General features: G+C 41.1%; 1 long non-coding RNA gene across 1 annotated transcript in view; it reads right to left on the bottom strand.

The window, feature by feature from the left end:
• LOC122404976 overlaps nucleotides 1-15,819 on the bottom strand; it is a 155,182-nt gene that overhangs the window by 31,925 nt on the left and 107,438 nt on the right. The window lies entirely within an intron of this gene.

The following is a 15,819-nucleotide window of genomic DNA, read 5'->3' on the forward strand; positions in this document are numbered from 1 at the left end:
TCACCGTAAGTTTCTTATTAGCGGAGCAAAAGTTCACGATGCTTGATATCAGCTTAAATTCTTCTTCCGTTGGTAGGACGATCTAATACAATATAACGTTGTTCGGGAAGATGAAAAGACAGAACGATCAAATCGTAGGATGGTACGTTGCTGGTCGGATCGAAAGAAATAAAATTGGTTTTACTCTCTTTAAGAAGAAGGTGATGGGCAGTGGCCTTGATTACTGGAGCAGAGGCCACGTAGCTCGATTTGGAGCTGCCAGTGGCGGAAGATCCTTTCCTGGTCCCGTCGAAGCCTTTTGGCGAGTCCTTTCCTTCCCTTAGACGGTGATGTTGACGCGATAACGGATCCATAGCGAAAGAAAGCCGCTCAACGCGAGGTCTGGCGAAGCTGGTCGCGCCCCACCACCAAACCACGCGTATTGGCCAAAGGCGACATGTTACAACAATTTGATTCGAGGAGAGCTCGTATCGCTTGGTCAACTTGTTTTCCAGAGATATTAAAATTATCGGTATTTCTTAAATTAGATTTAAAAAAAACTACTTCGTAGATAGAAGTATCAACAAATTGTGATAAACATTTGGTATAAATTCATGAGAAATCTTTTTGTTTATAAGCGAATCACCGTTATAGTATATGAACACGAGTCGAAGTAACTGTATTTCTATTTACCAATTGCTAAATTTCCATAAATATTGACGTTTTCTTTAATAAAGGGAAATCGTTGTTTTTTTCCAATTTTGGATCACGCGAATGGAATCGATCTGGGATATGAAACGGTTTGAGCATTGCACCGTAACGAACCTTGGGTTTTTCAATTCGAAACGGGACAGAAGCTCATCTTTCGCGTGGAATTTTACCTTACTATTTGCGGTGGATCCGAAACGACGACAGACCTTTTTCTCCCGGTCGCAATCTACAAGATCGATTTCAGCGAACAATGGTCGGTCATAGGAATGACACAAAGGACCATTGTAGTACCAGAGAACTCGACGTTAGTTTTGCCATTAGGTGGCCGGTAATCGGAAATGCGATTACTGCGTTTCCATGGCTGGCGACCTGACGGTTCCGGGCGTATAGCCGGCCGATAGATTGGCTCCCTGTGGGCCAGTTGCGAGGTCAGGTCGACGGAAACACTTGTTGGATGTCGTGATCCACCCGATAACTTATCAAACAGCTTACGCAACGCGTGCATGGACTTTCGATAGAAATTAGATTCTTTCGATGTCGAGTGTACGAGGTAAAAAATAATACGATATATTGGATAAAAAATTTGATGGGAAACTTGTATTTCTATTTAAAATGCTATTTAAAACGTTAAACTTTAATTTTCCAAATTTATATCTCTATTTAAAAATCTCTATTTAAAATTCTTCTGTCATTTTTTTCTCATATTTCACGTCGTATAGATTTCAATATATCTGATAGAAATTTGTACAACCGTTAGTTATTCCATACCCGATACGTACGATACGTTGAATTGCAATTTTAGTTGTATTAATCGTATCTGTAACAAAGCCAGCTCGCATTCACGACAGAATTCACTTATTTTCTGGGCCGTCACTGAAGCCGCGTGTTATCTGCAATTCTATCGTAATCGAAAATCGTCATTATTATTCATTATCGTGTTACAATATTATCGTGTATTGCTCTCTACCAAATCACTTTTTTTTAATATTATAAATATAAGTATTAAAACACCCTGTCGTAACTTAATTTAATACATCTAGTTTACCATATAATTTCTATTCGTTTATTTACAAATAATGTTTAATAACTTTCATGGACGATAAAATTGACTATTTTGTAATTACTACGTATTAAACTTTAAATACAGTTCTCTAAACTATTATTTTTTTTATTTCGAATATCACTTGTTTTTTAACGATTCTCAATAGTTTTTAACAATTCTAAACATTCTAAACTAAAAATTGTCACGTAGCATCGGAAAATTGAACACGCGTGTCTGGACAATACGAACACGTTTTATTAAATAGTTAAAAAAATAGAAATCTATAACGTTTACTGGCCGATTGAATCGGTCGTTTTGAACATCTCTTCTGAATGCAAGCAGGTAAAAATTATAAAACTGCTAACTTGAGAATTTACCTCATTGTTTGTTATTTGTGTATTCACGCACGTTTTATTCCCCGTTCATTAACCTACACCTCGTACAAAAATAGCGTCTACCAGTTGCAATAAAAAGTCGTCGACAGATATTGTACTTTATTGCATCAAATTTGCATTTTCTACGTTTACATTGTCACCGAACGAAGTTATTGCAAATGACGCGTGAATAAATACCGTACCATCGGTGGTGGATCTAAAAAATCACGAACGATGGTTAACAAACAAATGCAAAGAGATTCGAGATTTCGAGTATTCGAATGATAAAAAAAGTGAGAATATTCCTTCGTAAAAATACGATAAAATTTTTTTATATAGAATTATTTTAATATATTCATTTTCAAAGAAATCATTACTTCTAGTTGTGTTTATAATATTAAAAAATACTAGTGTTTCCGAAGCATTATATAATTCGCAAGTTATTCAACCAAATAAACTATAGACTCTTACTGCACGACTTAAAATCATAGCAAACATTGATTAATACTATTTATAACAGCAAATAAGAGTAACAGTGGATAGACAGATCGATCGAATCAAGTAAATTGTAGGTAATTGCACGTGTACTTGGCGAATTTTTGAAACACTCGTCTAGTATCCGTCACGATGAAACGCGGCCATTTTTCCGTATTCCATTTTCCACGGAATCGCGTTAAAAGTACGATGTATCCAGCCCCGCAAACTCGCGGCTATAATATCCCGAGATTATCGGTATCAGCGGAGATAAATGCCGACCATTAACTGCGCGAAATCTGCGTGCAGTCGAACGAACGTGCGAAATTCAGATTCCATGGAGCAAAAATGCATGTTTTAATCCGCGCCGGTGGATTATCGCGTAAAGTCTCGAAATCGAAACAGCTGCAGCCCGTTGCTTGAATAAATGTACCGCGGTCGACAGATATACGTTTTATCGGACCTATTAATTTCGCCAAAGTCGTTAGATACCGCGTCGCTAAGAATCTTGCGCAAATGGAACCGTGTCCGTGCAATCATAAATCGTGCCCGGGTACTAAATCGCGTGCACAAATGGTACGTATGTATCTTTCGTGAGAAACTGCGTGTTCCGTTCCGGAATCTTATTGTTCGGTCGCTTATTGTATACGCGATATCAGGGACTGCCTGACCGTTGAGATTAACCCCTTAATGCTCAGGTTTTTTATCCCCATTACCAGCCAAAAATGAACAACCTTTCTCCACTGTATTCCAGTACGTGGTTCTTGCAACAATGATTTTTCATTTTGATGCATGCTTGTTGTGCTTTATTCGTTCGTACGCTCCGCGAGGTAAAATGTAAAAAGTACCAGAGACTTTTGACAATTACGAACGACCAAGGAAATTGTAACCTGCAAAGAAAATATCATCTAACCGTATCATTGCGTTATTTGCGCCACGAAATTTTCAAAATTTACGCTGCGACGATGCGATCCTTCGTATCTTCAGGTGACCTAGACGTTCGTTCGTGTTTTCACGTCTCTATTTTTATTAAGAAATAGTTTCTACGAAAGTTGACGTGATTGTACGTGAAATTCTGATACACTCTTTCTTTTTTGAGTTCGATATTATTAGGTCTAAAACTACCCAGTTAAAAAATTAACGACAGCTGAGCAACGAACAGAGCAGCGTGAACGTTCGTCAACGTTGAGAGTTCGCGGATCAGATTTATTAAAATTGATCCCATAGAAAACAGGATTAACGTGGAAAGTTAACCAAACCAACAGCTCGAGTCCACGAGGAATCTCGAATTTCGAAATCTAATTAACGCAAGTAATCCTGTTCACGATATAATGAACACAATTTACCTCGCACGGAATCGATTCGTTTTACTTGTAAGATACCAAGCCCGGGAACGCTGTTTCCAATATTCGCTAGTTAAATTTACCTCGGTGGTCTGCTGGTTCGCTTCGTCTCGTGCGCCCCGCCATTGTCCTTGATAACCGCAAACCGCGCACGTAATTTTACCTTCTCAAGTTCCAACGATGTTTAACTTGTAGATTTTACCCTGTTCTTCCAATTTTCATTCGTTTCAAACAGAAGACACGGTCTTCTCCGCATGGATCCCGATCAGGATATCTTGCCGCGACAGCGTACCGATAAGACACGATCAGACACTCCCGATAAAAGGGCTCTGATAAAATTCATTTTCGAGTTCCTCGTTAGCTTTTTTTTTCACTTCCTCCTTACTATACCGCTCGTCTAGTTTCGCGTGGTCCAAATTCTCTACTTGTCCGATCAAGCGCCGGTATACTCCACTTGGTCGTCCCGACAACGCAGCTGTTCTACTTGCCTGATTTATGACCGACCTATTTCACTTGCCGCGCACGGATCCAGTCGTCTCTCGTCTGATCGCTCGCGGGCCTATTCTACCTTTCTCATTAAGCAGATCTCTCTACTCTTCCTTTCTGATTCCATAGAAGCGTGCAAGAGGAATCTGCCTTAATAGAGGACCTGTTCTATTCTATTATAGTTGTCCGTTTGTCAGTTACATGCGCTGTCCTACTTGCAGTTTACGAGAAATTGTTTTTCACAGATATATATCTCCTGGTAGAAACAGTTGTCTTTGTTTGATTCCAATCGACAAATATTGCTTTACAATTAGTAAAATAATCCATCGAAGTAGCTACAATCGTTTACACTTGGTAAATTCAAATTTATTATACTCTACTTGGTCGTTTCGACAACGCAGCTGTTCTACTTGCCTGATTTATGGCCGGCCTATTTCACTTATCCGATTACTTGCTGGCCTATTCTACCTTTTTGATTAAACAGATCTCTGCTCTTCCTTTCTGACTCTACAGAAGCGTACAGGTAAGAGGAATCTGCCTTAATAGAGGACCTGTTCTATTCTATTATAGTTGTTCGTTTGTCAGTTACATACGCTGTCCTACTTGCAGTTTACAAGAAAGGAATTATTTTTCACAAATATATACCACTTACTAGAAACAGTTCTCTTCGTTTGATTCCAATGGACAAATATTGCTTAACAATTAGTAAAATAATCCATCGAAGTAGCTACAATCGTTAACATTTGTAAATTCAAATTATACAATCGCTAGTTATTAATGCGACCTTAAATAAAAAAAATAGTGCACAATTTTTATAAAACTAGTCAACATATTACGCTATATCGGTTAAGGTCAATAACGCTAACAACAAACGCACAGGGTGGTACAATAACGACTCAGTAATGATGGAATAATGGCGGCGCGATAATAAAATGCAACAATGACGGAGTAATGACGGGACGCTAATGGAGGGCAGCATTGATAGTATTATTCGACGAGTAAGGTCCATGCAAGAGCTTTCCTTTCATACCAGTGGCCCCAGTAATTGCGAGAAAAATGAATGGTCGTTAAGGTTCTAATTGTTTTAAACGGGTAGATCGTATTTTCCCCCGCGGGATCGATAACGTCGTGAACGAAAGGTATAACGTGATTAAAGGAAAATCGGTTTCTACGCCGTGCACACGAAGTTTAAAACGAACGACAACGGAAGCGAATGCCAGCACAATAACTCGCGTGCATTGCGCGGTGCAACACTTGGCGCGCGCGAGCGCTGCAACTTGGAACTTGGAACAGTCGTGACTCCCTGTTTATTTTATGTTCCTTGACTTCCCCGCATTGTATACCGAACCGTCCAGCTGCCTTCTAAATAAATCAGCATACGGAACTTTTTAACTGTCGTAAATGCATTACGCGACGATTCCGATCGCCGCGGAACTTTCCAACGTGGAACTTCGGGACCGTACAGCATCTGCGATCGCGATACGTCGCGACTATAAATTTCTGCAAAAAGTTTACGTGTGTTTTATACCGTGGTTCGCGTCGTTATTGAACAACTGCGAGAATCGTTTCCTTCGACCAGACAGACGAAGAGTAAACCGGATTCCGCGCCAGAGAAATTATTTTTATTTATTCGCGCTGGAACTTTCGTTGTTCGCGGTATTATAATAGGAAACGAGACAGTGGTCGATAATAAAAATAAATGATAATACATCTGGAAGGCTTACGGGAATGTTCAAGATTATTCTGAGAATTGTAATAAAATTGAATGTTCAAGAATCGAGTATAATTATGAAACTATCGAGAGCAGCGATCTTTGCAGTGGTGAAATCTATATTTAAAACGCGTTCAAATATTTTTCTTACAACAAGTGTCAAAGTGAAATGACGTCGAAGAAAACTTGGACGATTCTATTTGGAATTTAATATTCCGTATTGGAACCAAAAACCGAATCGAGAAACTTCCGAATGGAGTTTCTGTATGGCAATATTCTTTGTCTTCCGGGAGGACGGAAGCGCATGTGTTCGTATTAGAAATTCGATAACGATGGAATTCCATTTCTAAGGGAATCGAATCCGGTTCTTCCCGAACTCGAGCACTCGTTCAGTCGGGGGACTACGTTCCCTTGAATATGTATGTATAGAACCCTCGAATCATGCGATCGGGAATTGCCGCGTTATTTGATTGGTATCGAGTCACACGTTCCTTTTATGGTATTGAACGCGGTTATTTCTTAGTCACGTATGATCGAACTTCCTGAATGTGTAAATGCAAATTTCGACGACACGTGCACGTCTCGACAAACCGGGAGCAAAATTTCCATGATATTGTTATTCGTGGTTGGATAGAATTTAGGTCGGAACAGGTGGATTTTGATCAAGTTTACTTAGACTGCGTGTGCTTCGCAGGTGTTACGCAATAATTTATAGCTATTTAGAGCTCTTGGATCGTAGACAGGCGTCGATTGTTCTATTCTGCATGAAATTCGGTTCCGTGCATATAAGAAAATTCTTAAATTTCACTGTGTTCACTTAACAATATAACATAACATGTATATAACATAATTATCGGTGGTTCTAGCGTTAAGGATAACAGGTAGCAAAGGGACTGAGAAGATACTATTTTTGGAGTGTATAATATTACCAAGTTTCAATCGAAACGCAAACCCTCGTAAACCTTCGAGCAGAAAGAATAGCCTTGCTTCTGAAACTGAAACAACGGGCTCAATTAAGGCGCGAAAGCGTAAATCCGTCAATCCCAGGTAGCGGTAGGAGCACGCCCACGCAACGACAACGCACGTGCCCCGTTCCCCGCGCGTCGAAATACCAACGAGTCGGTCGAGTTGATATTTAAAAACGGCCTCGTGACCAATCAGGGGTGGCTCGTGTTACGCGATGTAAATCGACCCATTAACCACTCAACCCGTTCGCCGTGACGTTCAACCATTTTTTACCTCCCTAAACGGAGCACGCGAGCTGGCAGAAAGGGAAGTCGTGGCTGACGGACGGCCGCAATAAAAATAAATCAGCCTACGGAGAGGGTCAGAGCGCCGCAAAGGGTTAAAGTGTCGCGGCTTTACCCCCCTGTGGCGCGGTGGAAAATGGGGCTGAACTCCAACGGATCCCTTTGCCAGTGTATTTTTCTACCTCCTTTGCCCGGACCGTTTCCATTCGCGAGGCATTCATGAATTTATTATTTACGACTGCGGCCAGCCACGGTCCTCGACGCTCGCGACTAACCCTCTGTCGCGTCTCTTTATGAAAATCGCCCTTTGAAGCCCGCCAGGGATACCATCGAACCTGAAATTTTCATCGTAACGAGCCAGGTACAAATAATCCAAAGGTTAAGCAGCTTCTTACATCTCGCTTAAACTGGTCCTTTATTCCACTTGTAAGAAGTGTATACGTGTTTGGACCGGAGAAGTATTTAGGTTCATTTGTTTAAAATATGTAGATAGGAATCGGGAGAGGGTTCAACTTCGACAGCAGAAAGACTCTGCATCGAACTCTGGTCGAGAGTATTCATTTATGGTTGTTACACTCACGTTTTTACGTTCTTTTTATGTTAATAATATAGTTTATATAGTTATGTTTAAAGTGTCCGAATGATTGAATCCGACCACACGCCTGTGACCATCCCTGACATCCTTACATGCTTGTGCGTTTTCAGGGAATCGTTATTGGAAGTACAGCGGACTGATCATCGCGAGGAGACCCCACATGGCGTCCCGACGCCTGACAGTTCGAATTTTCCGATGCGAGTCGCGCTCGCGTTCCCAGGAAAACTCGAATTAATTCAACGCCGGGCCATTTCGCTCATCAGAATAATGAGGCTTAATTAAAAGGTTTATCGTAATTACCGATGCGCGTGACACGCGAAACTGGTATTAATGATTCCCGGAAACGCGCGCCGCCTGTACTATTAATATCTCTCCCCGAGCGCTGTTTAAATCAGTTTTTTCGGTCATAATTAATGCTCATTACCACGGTACCGTCGTCGTATCGCACACATTATAAACACATTAACTGCGAACAAAGGGCCGATGTAATGTTAAATGGTACGCGAACAATGAGATTTGCTTAAACGCGGAATCATTCGCTGCAAACATGACTCGAACGAGATTTGAATACAAGAACGGAGCGTCGTTGTATCGTGTAATCTTCTCGTGCGACGCGTTTCGAAACGCTCATCGAGAAATTATTAATCTCTCGTCGAACCACTGACGCAAAATTAAAAGTAATTTCCAATAATTTGATTCCACAACTTTTGTCCAATATCGAATAAAAGTAATAGCGAAGGAAATTGCAACATGAATTGCACGAACACCAGTAACACGACGCATAGATTTTGAAACAAGCTAATAACGAAGTGAATTACTGAAAAATATACACGAATTTTAATACCTTTACTTAATTCCGTTCCTACCAAAACGAATAATTTAATTTGAAGCGGTACGTTTCAGTATAATACATTTCGAGTGCTACGTTAAATTTATGGAAATACCGATTCGTTTAGGCAATATATTATAATATTGACATTTCCTATTTTCCTCACTTTCGATGATTTACATACTCGCAGCGCAGTTACGTTTCCAGCCGCGTTTAGCGCGGAATAAAAATTGTTTCTTGGATCGTTGGAACGAGGGGACGAGTATTATCAGAAAAATTGTACGTTTCCAGCAATTACCGTTAATGGACCCTTTCAAATACTTGTCTTTGAACGGGTTGTATAATCACGATCGCCGTGGATTGAATTTCGAGCGTAGAACTGCGTCGTGGTTAAAAGAATTCAGTAATTCGTCACGCGTCCGTTTGAAACGTGCGCGGGGAGAAAGAACTCCGCTCAAATTGATCCCAACGAGCGATCCATCGATCTCCAGGGGGAACGATCGCGTTCTGGAATTACTCGAGCCACGCGGCACGGAAAGGGGGACCTTGCTGTCGTCAATCATAGTCACGCGCACGTTGGCACAGACTGAGGCGCCAAGATTTTTTGGCATACGGTTCTCGCCGGCAACAGGTAACAGATGGACGTAATTTAGCGCTGAAAGCCAACCTTGCTTTCCACGTTTTCGAACGTGTCGAATTAAACGTCGATTCTTTGAATAACTGGCCACTTATTTTTTTAGAATCCAATCTTTAAAAAATGCATATTCATATAGAGCGACGAGAAAAGAGTCTGAGATATTAGGGGATCATAGTACCCTTTGAATTAAACATTAAACTTTAAAAATTGCACATGATATAGTTCACAATTAAATGTACTTCAAGTATACAAAATACTCCGAACGTGCTTCGAAATTCACGAAGAAATTGAAACCTTTCGAGAACATTTCTCGCCAACGCGACAAAAATTTTACGAAAACGTTGTAATAGAGAGTGATGGAAACTATTTTGTAATTGTTGTGAAAGCAATTCGGTTGAATTTATTTAGAATAAAGCTCTCCGTTGGCCCCCGATGAATAACTCATGAGAGCTTCGCGAACGGTATTTCGACGAGCCGCGATATTTGTCGCCCGGTCCACCTTTCGTTTCTTTAATTCCGAATTGAAAAATTGAATTTCGAATGAACCGGTTCGGTTATATTCTTGAGCCACGGTCGGATTTCACTTAAATTTCAAATGGAACCTGTCCCGACGGGTGCCTCGAAACGGCAGAAATATCTGGGCGCACCGGTGACAATGTATCGCGGCACGGCCGAATATCGGCTTTCATCTGCACACATTTTCGATACAATACGATCCATGGGCGCGGCTCTCGATACATTTACAATTCTTATTTCGGATTATTGTGTCTGCCCGGCCACGGACGGACCGCAGATATCGAACGTCCCTCGAAACTCCTAAAAATCTGCGTGCAATTTTACGGACGCTTTCGGCGCATAACTTTCCATCCGTCCCCCGTTGTTAAAATTGCCTTCGAACCTGGAGATTTATATCCACGGCGCGGAGAGATGGTCTCGAGGACTCGGGGAAAACAGAAATAAGGCAATCCCCTTCGTTGAATAATCTTCTACGCGACTACGGTTCCTCGCCGTGGATGAACGTTTATCGCGATCCAATTTCTGAACTATCCTCGCGCCAGATAATCCCCCTTCGATTCGACGAAGAAAAGTCATAGATACGGGCAACGGGAATCTTCTGAAATTGATTTCGGTCAGCGATGGGTTAGGTACGAAGAGCAAAAGCTTCGATTTCGGCTATCGATCGGTAGTTTCTTATTCGCTCGAAGAAATTCCGTACGATTCCTGATGTACGTTACGAAAAAGAAAACATATCATATTTAATATTTTTCAAATTTGTATATTTCATTTTTTCTGACATTCTAATCGGACACTTCCCACGCTCGTCACCAGAGGCGCTCTTGTATCTCTCACAAGCGCTCGATCGAATACAAGGCACTTCCACTTCTACACCTTCAGGTTTTCAATTGCTAATTTAAAGTTCCCTTCCAGACCTCAGCTTGCACTTTAAGTTCACTTAACTTTGTTCAACAGGATAAGTGATTTATTATAGGTGGTTTCAACATCGAGATTTTACTAATTTCCGTCCAACTTTGCTCGCTGCTAAATAAAGTTAACTCCCGGCAAGTTGAGCCTTGATAATAACCCCGGAAACCGGTAGCTGGTAACGTCGATAGGAACTCGTATTTAATTAGTTTGTCTGATTCGCGAGCACCTTCGTTCGAACCGGAGTTTGAATCAATTCTCTAATGGTAAAATCAGTTATCTTTCTAAGTAACAATCCTATCCGGGCGACGTCGCTAACGACGACGCTTCGCGACAGTGTCGTAAATTGAGTCTGTTTCAATTTGCGACGCTTTATCCCGTAAGGTGGCGGGTAACTCTGAATGTATGGAAATTGCACTATTACGTAGCAAGTGCGCCGAGAAAATCGGTAGAGGAGCGTGTCGGTGGTCGACTGCACGGTTGGAAATTTACCGACGAACCCGACAAAGTTTTTCCATAAGGCCGCGTGAACGCGTGAGAGGAGCGAGAGCTTGGGTAGTTAACGCCGTTCAAAGTTTTAAGTGGCCAGCCCGCGGGCCCGCCCCCAAATCGAATCACGCTAAGACCGTGCCGCTCGTAAATATTTTCGGTCAACACGATTAATCCGACGTTGCACACGCGAGAGACTGAATCAAAAACGGCTCAACCCCGGCGAAAGTAAATCGTTGAACCCGTCGAGCGCGGCCTAACCTTTCGCGTCAACGGTGAAAACGACTTTCCAGTCACCCCTGCTCGTAAAAACGTTCATACCATCGAACACACTACGCTTTCTGGGGGAGTTTTTATTATTTATTAGGGGTGTGTGTCTCGAAAATATCGAGATCTCGAGTCCTCGATAGTATATTGTCGATCGAGAATGTCAAATACATCGAAAATCTCGAAAATTCAAAGAGAAGAAATAAATGTCTGATATGTACTTAACTATATAATATTTTATTCAGAATTTACATGTAAAAGTGATAATTTTTCTATATCGCCTGATGATAGCATAGGTCGAGCATATAGTGATTCCTTTCAAAGATATCAGTCACATAATGGACTCTCGGGGATGAGAAGACCAGCTATAAATGTTAAATGATGATACTGTTATTGTATATTACAGATTCTTGGCATTCTCGATTAACATCGATACTTTCGAGGTGTCCTCTACTATTTATTCTGGGAAAAGTTAAGTGAAATTTGAAAAATTGCCACTGTCATGGAATTGTGAATTAAACTTACTCGACTCAGTGTAACTCGCAACTGGGACGAAGTAGGGTAATTATATTCGAAGTAAAGTTAGAAAAAAGAATGGTAGATATTTTTCACTTTCTGACAAGCTTTATCTGACTGCTGTAAAGTTCTTTCACAGATGCACCGTTGCATTTGCCAAGCGCAATTGCACCTATTTAGAAAGTAGAACATACAGGATTTTTTACACTCATCTTTTTAGTGAAATTGAAAGGCAAAGTTTATTTACTACTAAAGAGTTATACACGTGCATGTGATTAATTTATAACGTTTGATTTAACAAATTCTACGTTTCGTAGGTCACTGTCAGTTTGAAAAGCTTCTGATTCTATTCTCCTTCCTTTAATTTAAATACAGCGGTGAAAATACATCATATTAGGTGGCGAATTGTTACGCTACTTTAATTAATTCTTAAAATAACACGTAATGAGAGAAGGTTTGCAAGATTTTGCATTTTATTTCCAAGAAATAGCGGATTAATTTTAATGTGCGATTGTTCGTGCATATTCGAGCACCAAGTATAATATCATAAAGGATCCAATAAAACAGCGACGTATGTATACAGATCACCGGTGTTGGAATAAGCATTGGTCCATTCTGGTCGGTTTCGGTTTTTCACTCGAAACCCGATGACTCGAAAATGAGGGCAGATTAAACGACTGTTTAACCAGGCTGCATGATATTCCTATAAAACAATTAATCTCCTGCGGTTGGAGCGTACCAATACGCGGATTTCCATGCAAATGATCACCGACTGCACCGCGCGCGTTATTATACTTCGAAACTACCTCTAATTCCCCCGAGTACCACGCATTTTCGCATTCATCCGCCATGTTTGACGTAATTTCGTTGCAACATCTCGCCGAACAGACTAAAATTGGATACCATCCCAAACCTTCGCCATCCACGGGAACGCAGACTTGTTGCTAGCCAGAATGGAAAATTACGCGGGGGTGGAAGTTCGACAAAAACTCATAAAACGCAAGGAGCATAAGTCTTTATTAAGCTGGTCGGTGGAGGAGAAAAAAATCCAACCAGTCTTTGGTAAATCATTCGGTGAACATCGATAATCCATTGACGACAATATTCTTTCAGCCAAAACATAGGAATAATTTCTCTCATAAACGAACAAGTATATGAACAAAAAAGCGTGAAACAATGTATCGATTTTTTAGAAAAATGTTTCTATCGAAAGAGGAAACCGAGAAAAGGTTTCGAACATTGATCAGTTCTCTTCGAGATTGCAATTTCTCAGAACATCCAGTTTTGGGCGTACCATACGCAATAATAATAAATGTCTGAAACAAAGTATTGATTTTTTAGAAAAATGTTTCTGGTTATCGAAAGTGGAAACCAGGAAAGATTTTCGAGCATTGATCAGTTTCTCTCGAGATTGCAATTTCTCAGAGCATCCAATTTGCCGTGCCCATATATGCATTCGGTGAAACTCGGAGACAACAGAGCTAAACTTGTTCGGCTTGCGGCGTTGCAGTCTCGGTAGGAGGTTCGCAAAAAATCGCGTAATCGCGACCGAATGTTCGTCGCGAAATCGAGAGAGACGCGTCCCAGTTAACCTGTTAATAACAGCTAACGGTGATTTGTAAAGGGCTGATTCGGCGCAACGTCTCGAAACTAGAGCCATTGAATTCGAAAGTTTTGCTTACCCCAGGAAGCGTCTCGGTTCGTTACTACGATTTCAGCGTTAAACCTCGAGGCGCGCCTCGAATTACTGGTTTCACGCTGTCTTTCGAGAACTAACAGAACGTGTTCATAATTTCTTGTTTCTTCGTATAACATAAAAAATAATCGAAAAAATCGACGACTGATACAAGCTGGAGCTTAATGGTGTGCTACTGAAAAATGTTCTTTTATTCAAAATCGCACGTTAACATGGAATTCTGTAAAATTCAACCGAAATTAATACTTGTAATTTCAGTCACATTTCTTTCAAAGTATAAGTAACGATAAAGTGTTTATCAATAAATGTAACAAAATTTTTTTTAAAACAATGCAATATCTCGTTTCTCCGTTGTATTTCGAGCTCACCTTCGGTGACTGTGAGAGCGAGATATTCCACCGGTGCCATTAATAACGTTGAACGTTGAACTGACGTTAAGGGTCAGCCAACGGTGCAAGAAACGCTGGCTCTTCGTCCGGAATACAACTATATCTCTCGTGCCACGCTCCTCCATGAACGGTACGACGCGACGTAGTAGATAATATTCCTTTTAAAATTCTATGAGCGCGAAAAACATTTCTAGCGACAAAGTGAAGCGTAACCGCCGCGGTGCACGTACACTTTTTACTTTAATTAAGGACGGTTCCACGGGCCGGGAAAATATTCCTGAATTATTACGCAATCTTGGTGGAGATATTTCGTTGGGAATAGCGTAAAAACGGACGGTTCCATTTGTATAGCTTTTAACCGCGGCGCGAGTAAAGCTTCAACGGAATAAGTAGTGTAAGGGTCGCATTTGTCAGACATCGTACTCCCTCCGCTGGGCCATACTCCTTAATACAACGGTATCGCCTGCCAGTGACACGTATTACGTGCTCGGCAGCACCACTACCACGCCCTGCATCCTTGACTCTGCCATAGTACATTGTAGAACAGTATTTCGTCCGACGGATAGAACACACCGAGAATAATCAGTTCTCGTATTGTTCGGTAAATTGAAAACTCGACGCGGCGAATCGCGCACGAGCAGATTACTGGAAACAATTTTGGAAATTGTTTACGATAGCGAAATATTTTACAAATTCCCTTCGATCTGGAGGAACGTCTCGGCGAAGATTCGTACTCGGCGAGGAAACTTATAAAATGCAATTTCAAAGAGAACCGCCTCACGGTTTCGGTATACGGCGTTACGGGGTCCCGAGTCTCATTATTCCAAACTTCTACAATTTTTTCTTACAGCGTTTCATTGGTAACGACATTATTCGATTTACATTTCCATAAATATACAATCGAAATCTGAACTCCGCTGGTGAAGTTCCCGGAACGTGAGATGCGTTATGCATGATCCTCTCGCGATACAAACAGTACACTTCAGGGCGTTGTTTTCGTTGCAAATGAAAATCTTCGCAACGTTTTCTCGTTTAGATTTTTGAAATTTTTTTGTGACTTTTTCGTCGCGTTAAAATCAATTTTGTTTCGGCTACGAGCACAGTAATGATTCGTAAAACGAACGTGACTTGTAAGTCGAGCATTTGGAAGAGTTCGCTTTAAGGATCATTGAAACTGACTTGATGCAAATCTTGGTCGTTCAATTAGGAGATGTGCCAGTAGAAGATAAATGACCCATCGCGTACGTTTTTGGTGAATGTTTCCAAAGTGTCAGAGTGAGAGAGGTCATAGCGTGGCGAAGATTAAACGAACGACAATATCTCTGGTACGAGCGCGAAGGGGGTGAACGTTCGGGTATATATTCTGTCACGTGGACAGAAATTTTCGTTCTCCGTGAGTTTTCTCGCGTCGAGCCAAGTAAACCCAGTCCCGGGTCGCTATCTATTCTCCGAGCTTAACCCGCTATTACGCGGAGAAACTTAAATTAGATTCGCGCGGTATAACTTTTCACTTTTGACTGACGAGGCCGCGCTATGAGTTCCAAACTCTGAGACATACTAATCCGTTCTGTTAGAAATTACGCAGCTCTCGGATTGATTTATCCCCAAC

Source organism: Colletes gigas, unplaced genomic scaffold (genome assembly GCF_013123115.1).
Source record: "Colletes gigas isolate AHSC1104 unplaced genomic scaffold, ASM1312311v1 Colletes_gigas_Sc00003, whole genome shotgun sequence".
NCBI classification, from domain to species: domain Eukaryota; kingdom Metazoa; phylum Arthropoda; class Insecta; order Hymenoptera; family Colletidae; genus Colletes; species Colletes gigas.